This window comes from Nicotiana tabacum, chromosome 15 (assembly GCF_000715075.1).
Source record: "Nicotiana tabacum cultivar K326 chromosome 15, ASM71507v2, whole genome shotgun sequence".
In the NCBI taxonomy this organism is placed as follows: Eukaryota; Viridiplantae; Streptophyta; class Magnoliopsida; order Solanales; family Solanaceae; genus Nicotiana; species Nicotiana tabacum.
Genome location: NC_134094.1, coordinates 82,621,182 through 82,640,637, shown reverse-complemented (window position 1 = coordinate 82,640,637; position 19,456 = coordinate 82,621,182). Strand labels below are relative to the sequence as shown.

General features: G+C 37.3%; 1 pseudogene; it reads left to right on the top strand.

The window, feature by feature from the left end:
• Window positions 1-18,870, top strand: part of LOC107812919 (small ribosomal subunit protein uS7-like) — a 28,158-nt pseudogene extending 9,288 nt beyond the window's left edge.
• Window positions 18,871-19,456: the final 586 nt, after the last annotated feature.

Genomic DNA, 19,456 nt, shown 5'->3' with positions numbered 1-19,456 from the left:
GCTTGTCTTGTTGCTTAGTATTAATTGTCGCATTTCTTAATTTGGTACGAGATTCCTTTATGGTTTTATATTCATATTCGTTTATCGTAGAGATTCTTGTGATTTGAGTTGCTGAGTTGATTACATTTATTGATTTTTATTTATGGATCGGGTTACATGCCATAACAGGTGGAATAAGGGAGAATTGATATTGATATGGTGGGATCGGGTTGCACGCCGCAATGAATTTTATATGTGATTTTGATATGGTGAAATAAGGGAGGAATATGATATTGATTTTGATTATATTGTGGGATCGGGTTGCGCACCACAACAGATTTTACGTATTATTATTGATCTTGATATGGTAAAATAAGGGAGGATTGGGTTTGTAAAATGGGATCGGGTTGCACGCCGCAGTGGGGGAAATAAAGCAGGTTTGTGTTTGTAGGGTGGGATCGGGTTGCGCGCCACAACAAATTGTGTATTTTGTATTCATTGTTGTACGATGTTAGTTTTCGATGCTTTCATAGGAGATTTTGAGTACTGGTTTTTCTGGTTAACCGATTCCGTGGACTGAGTTTATTTTCATAAGTTAACTACCTTACTTTCTTGTATTTCTTTCATGTTATTACTTTTATACTGTGCACAAGTTATTGTAAGTGACCCGCATTAGCTTCGTCACTACTTTGTCGAGGTTAGGCTCGGTACTTACAGAGTATATGGGGTCGGTTGTACTCATACTACATTTTACACTTCTTGTGCAGATTTTGGAGTCAGTCCTAGTGGTGGTCAGTAAATTGCTTGGATTGATTGATAGATTGGAGACTTGAGGTACAACTGCTCGGCGTTCGCAATCCTGAAGTACCCTTCTACCCTATCCTAGCTGTTTATTTTATTTCAAACAGTTTTACTTTTATTCAGACCATTATCTGTATTATTCTAGTCGGCCGTGCACTTGTGACACCAGTTTTGGGATTGTATCTAGATATTGCGGTTATTATGATTTTTCATACTCTATTTCAGTTATTACAATTTAATTGGTATCAGTTAATTTATTTTGTTAAAAATAGCTAAAAACTATTCTAACGTTGGCTTACCTAGCAAGTAAAATATTAGGCGTCATCATGGTCCCGAGGGTGAGAATTCTGGGTCGTGACATGTTCGATCTCTTTTTTTTAAAAAATCACAAAAAAAATAAATTATTTTGATTAAGTAAAAAAAAAAAAAGAGAAATAACAAAACAAAAAAATTATTGTTAAGTTAAAATCCAAAAAATCAAAAACAAAAAGGGAATTCTTCCTCGGGTTTGGTCCCATTTATCAAAAAAAAAAAGGGGGAAACTTTTCTTTGACTCTAGTCCCATTTATCAAAAATCATAAGAAAAGAAGAAGAAGAAAAATTATCAAATATTGACTTGCTTTCTACCAACATAGTTAGGAGTGTGCATGGGAAAGAACAAATGTTTAAGTGGTAAATTATAGACTCTTATGGTACCTCTCAATTATACCTTAGTGATGCTTGAAAAATCGCGTGCTTATAGTTAGGGTAAGACCAAAACCGACCTCATCGTTTCATGTGCTTTGTGTGGTGAGCCTAGATTAAAATTTATTGCATTGCATTGTAGATCTAGAACATGGCCCGAGTGTCTATTGAGGCGAAATCCTGAGTAAAGCTTGGTTTAGGAAATGATTGTAGGCCTTCTTTGATCCGTTTGAGCCTTTCAAGCTTACCAAATGACATCGATCCCTAGCATTCCTCCTTTGAGCCTTAAGCCTTTTCTTGGACAACCACATCTTATCCTATACCCTTCTTTGTACTTAAATGCACAATTTCTCTCTTGGCCCAACCTCCTCGAGCGCACTGAAAATGTGTAACTTCGGATGGACACAAGCATGAAAAGTCGAAAGATGAAAAGTCTAAGACAATCAGAGACATGACTTCAAAAAAAAAAAACCCAGGAAACTCTGCAAGTTCAAAAGGAGGATCCAACAAAATGGAGAAAACTTCCGTAAATTCGAAGAAAAAAAAAAGAGAAGAAAAAAAGAGAGGAGAAAACTCCACAAACTCAAAGAGGAGGAGCTCCAACGAAAAGAAGGGAAAGCAAGAGAAACTTCAAAAATAAAAATAAATAAAAAACATCTCTCTGAAAAAGGAAGAAGAATCTCCAACATGTTCAAAAGAAGTCAAAGCAAAGAAAAGGACATCGAGCCGAACAAGATTAAGCGCCGAAGCATGGTTTGAACACCGAAAATACGACACAGTGTAGCGCTCGAGGAGGATTAGTCACTTTATCCCATAATGATCATCCTACCCATCCCCAAGCCTATATTACAAGCCGATAACAAAGTCCTACATGATCTTATTCCAAGCGTTCTCACATTAGTGGATACTCACATAAAGGTCAAGCATATGGTATCACAATTGCATGCATTAAATGTCATTCTGAGTGTGAGTGTGCTTCTCAAAAATGTCCTAAAATAAAAAAAAACACTTCAAATATGTGTAAAAATTAGGACATTCTTTGAGGTGAGGACATTTGATACATGAGTTAGGCAGAATTCAAAACCTTTGATTGAAGTAAGACGAACAAATCTTGTCAAACCTAGGTATATCTGATGTACCACTCGTAGCTACCCATAAGTTGATCTCGGTTTGCCGGAAAGTATGTGGTGAAAATTCTTATGCATAAAATTAATTGTTGGTACCAACCAAAGTCGAGTAAAAAAATAATGATCAATCAATAAATCGCAGTCTCTCTTTGCTTTTCAAATGTTTCAAATATTCTCTACAAAAACTACAAAACAACAAAAAATACAGAAAAAAAAAGAGTCAAGTTTTGTTGACAAATAGAGTTAGGTTTTATCGTAGCAGAACTACGCCTGACCTGACTTCCCACGGGGGATACGTAGGCAACCCAAGTAGGGTCCGGTACCACTCTTGAAATAGAAAACTAAAAATTATTCTATATATTTGGAACTACGCCACGATTTGATTTCCTTTGGTAGGAATATGTAGACAATCCATATTAGATTCAGTCATCTATTGTAGTCGAACTATATTTTGGACTGATTCCATTGGGATACGTAGGCAGTCTTAGTCAGATCCGGCGATGTCATTTCAAATTATATCATTTTTCATCCATTGCGTGCATAAGTCATTAATAACAGAACCTTTTTCATCATTTTCCTACATAGAAAAAAAACAACTTCTTGCTTTTCCAGGCACCCTCTTGAACAATGGGCACTTCATTTCAAAGTCAAATTTTTCAGGCACCCTCCTAAACAATGGGTATTTCATTTCAAGTTCAAATTTTACAGGCGCCCATCTTCTAATACGTGTATTATATATTTTAAATGCTCTGATATCACTTTGGACTGGTACACAGTCCGAATTTCCTACAAAAATCAAAGTGCTCCGATATCACTTCGGATCGGTACTCAGCCAAGATTTCCTTCAAATTAAAGTGCTCCGATATTACTTCAGACCGGTATTCAGCCCAGATTTCCTTCAAATTAAAGTGCTCCGATATCACTTCGGACTGGTACTCAGCCCATATTTCCTTAAAGTCAAAGTGCTCCGATCACTTAGGACCAGTACACAGTACAGATTTCCTTCAATAATCAAAGTGCTCCGATATCATTTCGGACCGGTACTCAGCCCGTATTTACTTCAAATTAAAGCGCTCTGATCACTTTGGACCGGTACACAGTCCGAATTTTCTTCAAAAAAAATCCAAAATGCTCCGATATCGCTTCGGACCGGTATCTAACCAGGATCTCTTTCGAATTAGAGTTCCAACTTGGGACCCTATTTCATACAAAACATCACATATCCATCTTCTCAAGCCAAACATAAGCATAGTCCACACTTCGTCAACTCTACTGATCAAAGACGCGATATATCGTGGGATTATCTTCTAGCAAATAAACGGGGGCAGATTTTGAGGACGAACATCGAGCATTTCAATAGCAATCGTCGGCACGTTCCTAAGTATCATTCATATTACGTCCCATTGACATGGTGTGTGTAGGTAATACAAACCCCCTTAGTCAAATAAAACACCAGCTCTTCACAGCTTGACGCTGGGGAAACTCTCAAAATAAAAAATAAAAAATCCCATCGTTTTATCGAACTACAATCGACCTGATTCTCGTTACATCCGGGATATGTAGGAAATCTCAACAAAGATCCCGACCGTATCCACAACAAAATCCATTCAATATATCCATCCATCTAACACCACGTCCTAGTGTTACCACAGTCCGATCCTGGAGCAATTTTGGTAGCATTGTTGAGATCACACGAACCCTTTAGTCCTTGAACATTTGTCTTCCACTCCATGAGGCTACGATTCATAAATAGTACTCAATCTTCCATAACTACACGCGACCTGATTCTCGTGTAACTCAAGATATGTAGGCAACTCAGAATAGAGTTCGGTCACAATCGTCAAAACATCCTCATCCCCCACACCGTCATGTCGGGTCAAAATTGAGTATGGTGTCAATTTCTTTGCCCGAAGACTCTTACGTCATCTACGGTTAAAGAGGAGCAACTATTGACAGTCAATTTTGACCCTCCGTATTTAAAAAATTAACTTCTGTAGGCTTCCTAGTCAAAAATGATAAAAATGTAGTTTTTGCACATTATTTAACTTTAATGCAATTTATTGATAATTATTCCTATTTTTACAAAATATGGGAATTCTTATCATTTTATTGCAATTAGTTAAATACTACCATTTTTGTGCATTTTTATAAATTTCAAACAATTCATTGATAATTGTCTTATTTTTCAAACATTAGGATATTCTGTCGATTTATTATCTTTTAAAAAAATAAAATAATAATTACTATATATTATTGTAGTTTTTGGCATTTTAATAAATATTACGAGTCATATTTTTAAATTAAATAATCATCCTTCAATGAACCACAGTCTACTAATCACATGGAAGCCGGTTGAATTTATTTTCAAAATACAGATCAAGTCCGGTCAGATTCGATGTCCCGTCAACGTCCGATGTGACGACACATTTGATATGACATTTGATGTGACTAAACATGCGATGTGACATAATCATATTGACGTGACAAGACATTTGACGTGACTTAACAATTGACGCGACATGACATTCTTTAATTTTGAACAACATCTTTTATTTTTGCATTGTCTTTTATTTTTGAAATAATATAAACCACATATCTTGCACACCCTCACACAAAAATATCTACATATTACACACAACACTCATTAACCCATCAGAGTTTGGGCATAAGGAACCCTATTAGTATCCCTCTCTCACTTTTAGAAGTCCCAGCCACAACACCCCACAACTCTCTCATTTTCTCTCAACTTTGGAGAGACCAAAGCATGTCGCCTCTCTCATGGCTTCTCATCCCCTTCATCTCTGCCGCTTCGCCGGCCATAAATCACCGCCGCTGGAGGTGGTGACCAGATAGGCGGTGATCTCCTCTTTCCCCCCTGACATCTCCTCTTTGCTAATAGTGGACGAAAAAATGGAAGGAGCGATCCAGATCCGACCGGATCTGTGTTTTTAGGTCATGCCGGATAGCCGTGGCCACTACTATTATCTCCTTTCTCTCTATTTTGCTTTACATTTTGGTTCATAAGCATGGCCCAGATCTGGCCGGAAGTCTCACTGCCCGGCGAGCCCCATTCTGTCTGTCACTATTTTGGATGTGTTTTATCTTTTTCGTCGGATTTTGCGCCTTATATTTTTTCAATGCATTTATTTACTATTGTTTTGACATATTAAGGTGGTTTCGATCCCTGCCTGTTTTGGTTTGTTGGAAGTTTTTTCCGGCATCCCCCATGTCATTAGTATGAGATTTGATAATGTTCTTTTGCCGTTGGAACCGTATTTCACTATGTTGTAGCTTTTCCGTCATTTGAACACACTATTGGAATTGCTTCTATTAGATTATGTTGAGTTGTGGGTTTGCTTTTGTAATGACCCGTCCGGTCATTTTGATATCTAAAACTTTGTTCCCCTAAATAATACTTCTCGTACATACTTTTACTATTTTATAACTTGCGGGGATGGTTATTTCGGAATTTGAAAGAGTTCGGGTTGAAATCGGAACACTTGGTTCCTTAAGGTTGGCTAAAAAGGCTAAGTTTGACTTCGGTCAATGTTTTGAGCAAACGACCTCAGAATCCAGATTTGACGATTCCAATAGGTTCGTATGATGATTTCGGACTTGGGCGTATATTCGGATCAGATTTTGGATGACCCGGGAGCGTTTCAGCGCTTAATAGTGAAAGTTTGTTCTTGGAAGGTTTTGAAGTTATTTAAACTGGTTTGGAGGAGGGTTTTTGTGATATCGAGGTCCAAATGAGATTCTGAGACCGAGAATAGTTCTGTAATGTCATTTAAGACTTGCACGCAAAATTTGGTATCATTCCGAGTAGGCTAAGTATGATTCGACGCGTTCGGAGTAATTTGGAAACTTGGAACTCATATTTTGATTCAATTCAGTTTTGGGGGTGTGATTCTTGGTTTTGTTGTTGTTTTGCGCATTTCGAGAGTTCGAGCAAGTCCTTATTATGTTTATAGACTTGTTGGTGTAGTTGGACGGGCCCCCGAGGGGCTCGAGTGTATTTTGGACTGCCCGAAGTTAAGTTGAAAACACCAAATTTTATGTTCTGGTTTCATTCTTCGTGAATCCGGACAGATCCTCGCGTTCGCGGTAAAGGATTTGGGGACTAGAGGTTTTTTCCCTCTCACATATGCAGGGACGCGTTCGCAGAGGCCTGGGACCTTTAGCCTTCACGTTCACATTGAGCAGGCCGTGTTCGCGCAGAAGCCTGGGCCTGGGCAACCCAATTGCCTTACGCGTTCGCGTGTTGGGCCCCGCGTTCGCGAGGAGTAGGTGGCCCAGTGCATCGCGTTCGCATAGGTCCTCTCGCATTCACGTAGAGCCTTTTCCTGGGCTCTTCAGTTTAGCCATGGCGATCGCGAGAGCTTGGCCGCGATCGCGTATAAGGACCCTTGGGCAGAATCATCTTTCAAAAAACGGGACTTAGGCTATTTTTGCTTATTTTCTTTCATTGTTGGGCAATTCTTGGAGCTCTTAGAGAGGGGATTTCACCTAGTACTTTGAGGTAAGTAATTTTCACACAATGTGAGTTTAATATATAGTTCATGGGTAAATTATAACATGTAAATTAGTAAAAATTATGAGTTTAGGTGAAAACCTAGGTTTTTGACAAAAATGAGGTTTAACCACGAAATTTATTATGGAATTTAGTAAAAATTATATATTTGAGTTCATGAGGTTATGAGTAACAATTTTCTTTGAAAAGTTTCGGAATCCGGGCACATGGGCCCAGGGGTGAATTTTGAAAATTCTTCAATTGGGGTTGGGTAATCGCTTTAATAGTTAGAATACGACATGTATTGATTAGTTTATATACTATTTGATTAGTTTGGGTTGATTCGGCATCGAATTGAGGGTGTGAGCACATTCTTGGACCGAGAAGTAGGCCTTGAAACGAGGTAAGTCTCTTTTCTAACCTTGTAAGAGGGAATTAACTCCATAGGTGAACTTAATCATTGTATACTTCTATTTGTGGGGGGCTACGTACGTACGAAGTGAAGAGAGTCCGTGCATAGCTACTATTCATGCTTATGTCCGGGTAGATTTAGGCTTACACCATGTTATTGTTGATACCGTTGCTTGTTTATGCTTATTAATTGTTTGGATTAAAGCGGAGGTTGAGGATTTCAATACTTTAAAGGTTCCTAGCTGAATTTCTTATTTTGAAAAAGAATTGTGAAATATTATGATAACTTGAGAAAATCTATATTCAACCGCTTCGCAAGTATATTCCGCGAGCGAGGTAAATTTTCACTACTTTCATGGGAGCGGACCGTTCGCCTCGACAGGTTAATTGATGTATCTATGGTTCATGCCGTTCGACCCTCGGCAGTGCACATTGTATTTATATGTATATTTGGATCGGGCCGTACGTCCTCAACATAATTCATGCATAAAGATATTGGAACCCCCTTTAGGATTGTTTACTTATTTCATGCTCTGAGTTCTATTATCATTTCATATATCATGTTTAATTTGTACTTCATACTATTATATTTTTTTGACCCATAGTAAGTGTCGAAGTCGACCCTTCGTAACTACTTCTTTGAGGTTGGACTAGATACTTACTTGGTACATGTTATTTATGTACTCATACTACACTTCTGCACTTGATGTGTAGGATCTGAGGCAGGTGCATCTGGTTATCAGTCCGGCGTGTACGCTTGACTTCTGGTCCGAGATCACACGGTTAACTGCCCTTCCGAGCCATTCAGCAGCAGCCAGAGTCTCTCTTTTGATTTATTTTCTGTTTATTCTATTTCAGACAGTAGAGCAGAGATCTTTTGTATATTCTACTAGTAACCCATACACTTGTGACACCAGATCTTGGCACACACTAGTAGATTTGTATTTTTGGTTTTATTCCTATGGCCATAAATACATTCAGCTGCTTTCGTTTTATTAATTTAAATCTGTTTCTTAGTAAACCTAAGTAAATTAATAAAAGTTATTTACTTGGGAAAAACTTATTAAAATGGGAAAATGACTAGATTGTTCACTGTTGGCTTTTCTAGTAATGGTGCTAGGAGTCATCATGGCCTAAAATGGAATTGGGTCGTGACAACTTTGCTCTTGTCTTAGATGTTGGCGTTCTGATGCTATTGGAATTTATTTTTCGATAACCAACGCTGCTAGCCTCTGTTTCACAGTTTGTGTTACATGCGCTTCACTTCTGAGGTTGGACATACTGATTTCGAATAGTTGCTATACTTGGCCGATGAGAATAAATATTTTGAGGCCTAGTGATAATTTTGACTGATAAAGAACAAGATACTGCACCGTCCTTCGGATCCAGAACAAAAATACATTTATGAGGCGATGACGAAAGCCAAAAGAAAAATAAAAGACGAGAATGTAAATGTCCGTGCTTCAGGAGGCAACACAGCTGGCCACCAGAGTTGCTACCAAATCGGTGTTCACATTTTAAAATATATTGCTATATGGCATACACCATCCGAGCCTCCAAAACTATTCTCTAAATCATTTTCAAAAGGGTATTTCCTATATTATCTTTTAAACTATTTTCCAAAACTATTTCTTAAAATTAATTTTCCAAAAACATATTTCAAACTATTTCCTAAAACAATTTTCCAAAAATATTTTCCAACTATCTTCAAAACAATCTTCCAAATTATATTTTAGTAAGACCATTTCAAAAAAAAAAATTAGTTTATTATTTATTTTATATTTTACTAATAATTTTACTTCTCTTGTCTTGCAAGGTACTATCACACGAAGTTACTTACGGAACAAGACACTTTAAGATAGAAAGATAAATTCCCGTCAAGTTCCCCATTTCGCACTTCCTATTCTAGGATGTATCCAAAATCGCAAGTATAGTATAAACGCAGATATATGTGTTTCCTTCTTGCTTTGATATTAGTCCATTTGCTAAACACTTATGACAAAATACATCTAGTTAAAATTAACACTCGACATGTATGTCAAATAAACGCGTAGCTTGCATCTTTAATTAGATTATTAGATACGTTTTTGCAACTTGATTAATTGACTAGGATTGATACGAACCTAATTAATTGGACTAGGCATTCGTTTTTCTAACAAGATAATTGTATATTTCTTTTACATGAGAGCTATCATGTTTGGTTATACTTTTAGGTCACTCAATTTGTAAACTACTTACTTCACTCTAAGTAAATACATGTTTGGTGCAAATCCATGATAATTAATCCTTTTCTGTGAATAATATTTAGTATGATTAGTTTACATATAATTGTGAATAATTAATTATCTTCTTGTTGGATTTCCTCAAAGTCCGAAATATTCTACACATTGTACAATCATTAGATTCATGTAAGTACAACCATTGTATTTGTCAATATTCTTTGAACGATTCTTTATTAGTCATGTGTTTGTTAAAAGCTTCATCTACTATTCTTTTCAAGACCATTCCAAAACAAACATTCTTTCACATATTCTATCCCAAAGTTATTAATCCCGAGTTAATTCTCATGGATTTGTTAATTTAAACCCCCATCCAAAGATTTTCAGTTGTCAAAACATAACCGTTGTACTTCATTAATTAAAACGTATACCTTCTTCAAAGCTTTCCATCTCTATCACATATTTTGTCTACTTCTTTTTGTATATTTAATTACATATTTCATTTTGTGCTTTATTCCTTATTATGAATAGATATCATTCTTTACTCATCAAATCAATTCTTTTACCTCATTCGTTATACACTAAGATTATTTGAAGGTGAGTCTTTGGGGACAACTCTTTCCATTCTTGATAACATAGTAAGAGGTTCCGGGAAGACGATATCACATTAAAGGACGAAGATGCGGATGTATTACTGCTATCACACAACGACGCACTGGTAATTTCTATTAAAGTGTTAGATTTTAAAATTAAACGTATTTTAGTGGATCCAGGAAGTTCATCTAATATTATACAATGGAGAGTACTGAAACAAGCTAAACTCACCAGAAGCATTATCCTGGCAACCAAACTCCTCGCTGGGTTCAACCTCGCAAGCGTGACAATCCAGGGAGAAATTTTGCTTCTCACGAACGCCGAGGGAGTAATGAAGACAACTCTCTTCGAAGTGGTAGATGGAAACATGGCAGCTGATTTCGATCATCCCAAAATAGGTCGATAACCTTCCAAAGTCCACAATAACCATATTCGTGACACATACGATCAACCGTCAAATCAGGAACAAACTTCCTCAATCCGCAACCAAAGAAACAGAGCGTCTCTTAGACATAAACTCTCCAATCAGCGACAGTACCCGAATCTTCATGCCTGATTTCAATCTTTACTACTTAAATGACAGACACGTTACAATTATATGATCATCCTGTGGGAGATACTTCCACAACTTTCCACACCAGGTAGCAAAATCTGAACATCAATGGCCACTAACCATGTTGTTTCTGTAGTGCTAATCAAAATCCGCAAATCAACACACGAAAGCCTCTTCCGCGAAACACACCATCCTATGGTAACACCAAATTAGCGCCCGCCTCCTCTGAGCATATGAAAGATCTACCGCTTCTTCGAACTCGTGACATCCCTATCAAAATCGAGCTGCAACCTCAATCCTTCAATTCCAATTCCATACCGCTCACTGCATCCATCATGTTATTACGTGTGAGTGCAAGAATTCCATCCTAAATACTGAACCATTGGTAAAACAAACACTTCATCAGCTAGAACCCTTCACTTACCTCATTTCAGAAGAAAACTTGCAACATGCAGCCAAATTCCAATAACCGCAGAAAACGCAAACCTCAAGTAGTGGACTAAACTACCATAACTTTTTCGGGATCCATTCACACATAACACAACCGTTGGAATTTAAATACCTCTAAATCAACCAAATTACGAATACTGCCAAGCCCGCAAGTATAGCCACAAATACCTGTATAGCCTTACCACATCAAAGGAACCGATCATTTCCTTAACCATGCTGATCCAGGCCACTACTAACTGACTCAACTTCTTCTTATTTACTCTTGACTTTCCTTCGAAGTAATACCTCTTTTCAAATACATAACGAACCTCAATCAACGCTCATCCCGACTGACCCCAAATTACGAGACCATGCCGTATCAATACCCATAAGCCATTTTACACCCTTTCATGTGCTCAATAGTACTTCCAACTTCTACACCTGTTCTGATAAGACCTCTTGTGAACCCAAAACTATTTCTCACATCTCCCTAACATTGTACTGCGTACCGATGATAACATAGAAATACTCCAAGTACCCTTCAACCTTTGCTGCAAAACCCAATCTCCAGCCACATAATAAACCTGAAAATCCTTATGAACCAGACCTCGAATCTCGAAGTCAATCCTCCTGGATCCACACTCATCCGCTAGCCATAAGAATCCGTTCATCCATTAACATCAACTGAAGGTCCAACAATAATTTTAAAACTCGAAGCTATATTTCATCCCAACATGACAATCAGGCATTCTCATTCCTCTACATTCCAAGAAAACTCCTTTCTGTCATATTCAAACTTCTTAAGTATCGAAGCTATCATCTCAAATGAACTACATAAACTTATTCTTCTATCCACCATGTTATTTCTCATCCTTTGCTGCTAAAAATGTTACCTCGAATTGTGATCCATCTCTATAACGTACGAACGAATAAAATACCACAACCTTTGAGCCCTCTCGAGGATCATCTCCCTCGAATCGTCACTAATAGAAACACCGATGCGACCCTAAAGCCACTACATACCGCCATCTCTGATAATTGCTTCTTAGGTACCATTTCACAACACCATGCCCCAAAGGAAAACAAATGAAAACCATCATACCGATAAGTCTTAATGCGTTCAAACAAGAACGACGACATCACAACACAAACAAGAATCTCATCAAGTTTGAAAATATCAAATATGGCCACTCCATTAACCAACACATGAACATCTGTAGCCCAATTTGCCTCACCAGTATTGGAATGAATACCAAACTTCCCAATCATGAGCTAACTAGTCCTCCTCCTGCATCATTCACTTCCACAACACATAAGCAATCACACTACCATTCACACCATCATTAAATGGGTGAATTAAGTTGAAAAATTTAGAATATCCTCTTGGTTTAATTTGAAGATTTGAGGGTCGAGTTGAGGTCTTATTTTTGTAAAATTAGTATGGTTAGACTCATGGTTGAATAGGCTTTCGGATTTTGTAACTTTTATCGGGTTCCGAGACATGGGCCCCACATGCCATTTTTGAGCTAAATTTCGGATTTTGTTGGAAAATTAGTATTTTATTATGGAATTAATTCCAATATATTTTATTGACTGAATCAAATTATTTGTGGCTAGATTCGAGGCGTTTAGAGGCCAATTCATGAGGCAAAGGCATAGCAAAATAAAGAATTACACGGTTTGAGGTAAGTAACAGTTCTAAATTTGGTCTTAAGGGTATGAAACCCCGAATTATGTGTTATGTGATTGGTTTTGAGGTGACGCACATGCTAGGTGACGGGCGTGTGGGCGTGCACCGTAGGAATTGTGACTTGGTCAAATTCCATGGAATTATGTAGTTAAATTATCTGTTTATATCCGTATATTCTCTACGTATTAGGAAAAATTGAGCAGACACTCGTATTAAAGATCATGCTTAGACATATGATGTTACACAGAGGTCGTGTACATGTTGAATTATCTGTTAAATTACTATTTGTACTCGGTCACGGTTTTACTTGCATATTACATCTCAGTCTCATTTATTCATTATTGTTGCATCATATCATTGTTGTTGGGCTGCTTATCATAATTTCTGAGAGCCCGAGAGATTGGAGAGGTTGATGACTAAATGAAGCCGAGGGCCTAATTGTAAGGATATTTATGGGATCAGGCTGCATGCCGCAGTATGTTTCGTTGATTTATGCCATGATTGGCTTATTATAGCGCTTGGTCTAAAGGAGCCCCTCCGGAGTCTGTACACACCCTAGTGAGCGCAAGTACCTACTAAGTGCGAGTGCCGAGTGGTGAGTGCCGAGTAATTGAGAGGAATGAGTGACTGTGAGGAATGAGTGACTGTGAGGAAAGAGTGATTGTGAGGTTAGAGTGAATGAGAGGACTGGGTGACTATTACTCTAAGAGGATGCATTGATTTCATTATTGCTGCATTTCAGCTAGCATATATCACTGTTTTGGAAATTTCTGAAAGACACTATCTTCTGCTTCAGTCGAAGTTGATATGATATTACTGTGCAATTTCAAATGTTGAACTTGAGAGCATGCCTACCATTTTTGTGTTAAAAAATTACTGTATTTGGACTTAGCTAAAGCTCGTCACTACTTTCAATCCTTATTTACTATTGTTACTTATTGAGTTGGTTGTACTCATACTACACCCTGCACTTCGTGTGCAGATCCAGGTGATCCTCGGACACAGTGGGTGTTGATTCTTTCGCACATTTGATTTTTCAGAGATTTAGAGGTAGCTGTCATGTTTCGCAGACCTTGTCTCTCCTTCCCTATCTCCTTGTTTATTGTATTTGGTCTCAGACTATTATAGATCGTATTTTCCATATTTGTAATGTATAGATACTCATGTACTCAGTGACATCAGGGTTTGGGAGTATATTTTTATCTGTAATTGTGAGGTTTTTTATTAAATTCAATTATTATGTTTTCAAACATAAAAGAAGCACTGAGATAGCCGCCATCACGACATGTGTGATTTTGGATCATGACAAGTTGGTATCAGAGCCTAGGTTACATAGATCTCACGAATCATGAGCAAGTTTAGTAGAGTCTTGGGGATCGGTATGGAGACATCTGTACTTATCTTAGAGAGACTGCCGAACTCTTAGGAAAAATTTCACTTTCTTCTATTCTGTCGTGCGAATTTGTTGGTTCCGAAAACTAAATTTTCTATGATTCGATTCTTTCAGGATGGTGAGAACACCTACTACCAGATCACACAGTCAGTCACCAGTGCCACCAGTTAGGGCCGCGAGAGGTCAGGGCCGTGGTAGAGGTCGAGGTGTAGCTCGTACAACAGTTGGAGCAGCACCTGTAGCACCACCAATTTCTCCAATTCAGGAGAAAATTCCAGATATAGTTGAGCCAGCTGGGCCAGTCAGGCACCCGCTGTGCCCATTTTGATTCCATGAATGAGGTTCGAGACGAGTATTCTGTGTTTTGGTGATGGGCCAGTCTGGAGGACTTGAGGCTAGGGTTAGACCGCAGCTTAAGCTCGGTAGTTTCGGATGTGAGAACTTGTGCGTTTGGACTTATGTGTCGGTAGTATTCTTATGAGTGGAATTTGTGCCTCGATGGGCGGTTGAATGACTATATGATAAGTATGATGTGAATGCGGGATGTGTTAGGGTGGGTTGAATGAGACGAATAAAGTTTACTTGAGACTCAAGAGTCTGCTATTGCGTACTTGATTCCTGGTTTGATGTGCCGTACAATCTTGAGTTGTGAGTGCGTTGAGGGATCTGTCGAATCGGAATCCAATCCTGATATCAAAAAGTCCACTACCGGTCAAAATCTCCAAAAATTCGATTTTCGCCATTTCAAGCCTAATTCTACTACGGACCACCAAATCACATTCCGGACGCGCTCTTAAGTCCAAAATCACCCAACGGAGCTAACAAAACCGATGAAACTCTATTTCGAAGTCGTCTTCATACAGTTCTGACTACAGTCAAAATCTTAAGACTTAAACTTCCATTTTAAGGACTAAGTGTCCCAAATTATTCCGATACCACAACAAAACCTCTCGGCAAGTCACGTAAGCAGAAAACGATACGGGGGAAGCAGTAAATAGGGGATAGGGCTAATATACTCAAAATGACCGGCTGAGTCGTTACAACAAATGTATGATAATTGTATTAGTATTGTATCATTTATCATTTTAGGTATTAATGTATCAGATACTCATACACGTTAGATACAATTGTGATACAAGCATGATATATTTATGATACAATTAAGTTTAAGGTATTAATGTATCGGATACACTTATGATATAGTTATCATAAAATTTTCTGCAACTTCTTTTTCGAGTTTCAATCTGAATTTTTACCTAAATAAACTCTATACTTAACCAATTTCCCTCAAAACTGAGATGTAAACTCCAAAGGATATTCTCAATCACTTGCAAGAACACCTAATCCAAAATATCGAATTCAAAGCTTCAAAACTTTTTAATTTAATATTTAGCAGCCATATTAATTTAAATTAATCAACTGCTTATTTTTCTCATTAATCAAATATAGTACAGTAAACCTTATATGTGTTGATGAGTGCTAAACATTATGTATAATTTTCGTCCTAGGAAGTGGAGAGACAGCCATTAAGTAAAAAGCCACGTGAATTGGAAATCAAATTTGCATGGTAGAAGAGGGAGATAGGATATGAGAGGGGGAAAAAAAGGATATAACTGAATACCTTAATTGACGGCATTAATAATGGGGTGAGTGAATTTTAAGGGCGATTATATAAATTATTAAAACAATTAAGGTATTTATTGAAAACTGAAAAACTTTGAGAAAAATGATAAATAAGTCCTTATTATAGTATATATATGAAAAACTTCCCAATAGGAATTACTGGAAAAATTATTTCAAAACTATGTTCGGAAATTGTTGAACTTTTAATAAGACACCTATTTAAAGGTGACATGTCTCCTCTTTATACGTTCGTGGGACCCACATGACCACTAACTAATTTTTTTTTTTTGCCATTTAACTAATTCAGGCTATTTGTGGGCTTGTGGCTTTTACCCAGAGATAGTGGACTTGGGCCTGACGTTAAAGTCGGATCGTTGACACATCAGAGCAGAAAGCCCAATATTTAGTGGGTTGAGCTATCACATTATAGCCTTTGCCCAACTTCATCGAAACCCTACTATAAACTTTCTAGGGTTTTAATGTGCTCTATTCTGATACAGCAGCAGCAACAGATAGCTGACAACAACAAAGATACTTCTCCGCCAAAGGTGAACAACTCCCTCCTTATTTTCTCCCTATCGTTATATGCAAACACTAAAATCATGAGAAATGTATTATTTTAACTATTAGATTTAGCGCAGCAGGTGAATAATTGGAGCAGAGAAGAAGAAATAGATGCAGGTGAAGTAGCCGCTCCGGTGGATGCAAGCGCAGAGAATAAAATTCACAACGATGTTATGCTTTTCAATCGCTGGACCTACGACGATGTTCGGGTATCTTCCATTTCTCTTCATTCCTTTTAAATAACTCATTTTTTTCATGGTGACATATTTATTGATGCTAAAAACTCCTTCCTTTTCCTAGAATCAGCTAAATGTAATGTACTATTTTTTAAATTTTATTTATACAAGGAAAATTACAACGTATAGCACCTGAGTATCTAAAGTTTTAGCTTTTAATAAATCAAACCAATCTAGTTGATGTAGCTTGATAAATAACTGATTACTTCAACTCAACTAATAATACTAATGAGCCAGATGCGAGGCCAACAACAATTATACTATGTTGCTCCATTTAGCACTAGATGTTTTCTGCATAATTTCTGCTTGTATATAGATATCTCTAACAAGACTGGAAGATTCGTCGTAAATATTGGTGTCACTTACCTATGTACATCTTTCTCTTCCACTTTGCCATATATTGTTTAATCTTCACTAATCCATGAGATTGTAAGTCTTTTCGGACAGCGCACTTCCATGTGATTTTAGGTTTACTCGTCCACTTTTAGATGACGTTCAATCAGCAAGGTTTCACTCCTATTGACTGTTACCAGATAGACAAATAAGCTAACTCTCGGGTGAGGGGGGAGATTAGGAGGGCAATATTATGTGCTTTACTGTTTAGTTTCTTATTCCATGAAATAGAAGAAGGAAAAGTAAGTAGGTGTTGCTATTCAGTAAAAGTGAGTAATTCTTTCTCAACAACATTCTGGAAGTGGAGAACATTGTGTTAGAGTTATAAATTTAAAAACCAACACATACACTGGAGACAAATAGAAAATGAAGAGGGTTTACTAATACCAAGGTGATTGTTACTTCTGTTTCTACCTTTTTTATGTGAGTATTATTCTTAAGTTCTTGTATTGGAGAGGCTAGAACTTATCTTGAATATACAATTTGAAAGATTTCTCTGTAACTATGATCTCACTTTTTGGTGAAGATCAATGTCATATCTGTTGAGGATTACATCACAGCAACTACTTCTAAGCATCCAGTTTATATGCCACACACAGCTGGTAGATACCAGGATAAGCGTTTCAGGAAGGCCCAGTGCCCAATTGTTGAGAGGCTCACTAACTCTCTTATGATGCATGAACGGAACAACGGGAAGAAGCTAATGGTTGTATGCATCATCAAGCATGCAATGGAGATCATTCATTTGTTGACTGACTAGAACCCAATTCAAGTCATTGTTGATGTTATCATCAACAGGTGCAGGTGCGCACTAATGATCAGTGCTTAATTAATCCAAATATTCTTTAATCTTTATTTTATTTCAACTGGGGTAACAATGGACCAATCTTAGTATCAAATGTTGTTTCAATATTTGCAGATATTGGTTTGCTCATCTATATTTGCAAATACTGAACATTGAGTATCCAAAATGCTGGTGGATCATTTGAAATGCTAGTTTGACAAGTATATCTCAAATAAAATAATAATTTTTTCTCACATATCTTCAATTTTTCAAATATTTTTGTCTAAGTGGAGTTCATGCCTACCATATATGTCTCATTTATAGCTTTGTCTTCTGCATTTGATCATCTAGTGGGCCAAGGGAAGATGCAACTCGTATTGGTTCGGCTGGTGTTGTGAGGCGTCAGGCTGTTGATATTTCTCCACTTCGCCGTATTAACCAGGTAATTTATTTGCTGATAACTGGTGCACGTGAGAGTGCTTTCCGGAACATCAAGACCATAGTTGAGTGCCTTGCAGATGAACTCATCAATGCTGCCAAGGGTTCTTCAAATAGGTAAAATGCTTGAGATTTTGAGTGTTCTCTGATCTTAGAAAATTATAGATATATTCCAAATGTACTGCTTCGTTGTAAAATTGTATAAACTAGATTGGTGAACCTTTTTTTTCAAATCAATTTTTTTGGATATGTGCGACTTTATTGCTTACGGCTATTGATGATTTTTGTTTCCGCAGCTATGCCATTAAGAAGAAGGATGAGATTGAAAGAGTTTCTAAGGCCAACCATTGAGAGGTCAATGGATCAGTATTTACAATATAGTTTTGGGTTATGATGTTTTCTCATTTCTATTTTCGTTTAGCACTATAGCTTGTCATGGAAATGAAAGTGGATCTGAGTAGCGCTACAGCTGTCAGGGAGTGTGAGGTACTTGCCTTTGGGATCCCACTAGGTGCAGAGTTTCCAAAGTCAAGTCCTCTTCTGTTGCTACTATGATGTACTTGTAGCCATGAAAGTGCATCAGAGGACCTGTTCCATTTACAAGTTATGTCTAGCTCATGCTTGACCTTGTTCAGATCCTCTGTTAGGACTTTCACATGTTCATCCCTCTTATATAGCTCATCTTTTACCTTTCCTAAATCCTTTTCTAATGTGAGTTATGTGACACTAGCTATTTCTTTACCTATTCCTAACTTCAATTTCAGATTATCATATCTAAGTTCTAAGATAGTTGTGTCAAGTGCATGAACCTGGTTCTTCAAAATAGTATTTTTATTTTCAGTTTCACAAGCCCTAAGTTCTAGGTTTTTGCACTTTGCTTTCAAAATGACACACTCATTTGACAACTGTTCTTTTTCACAACTTATATTCTTAGATTCATCAATTAATGTTAGCAACAATTCTGATAATCTATCTTTAGAAAGAAACTTAATTTTATCCTTTAGGTCTAGAAAACTTATCTCGGGTTC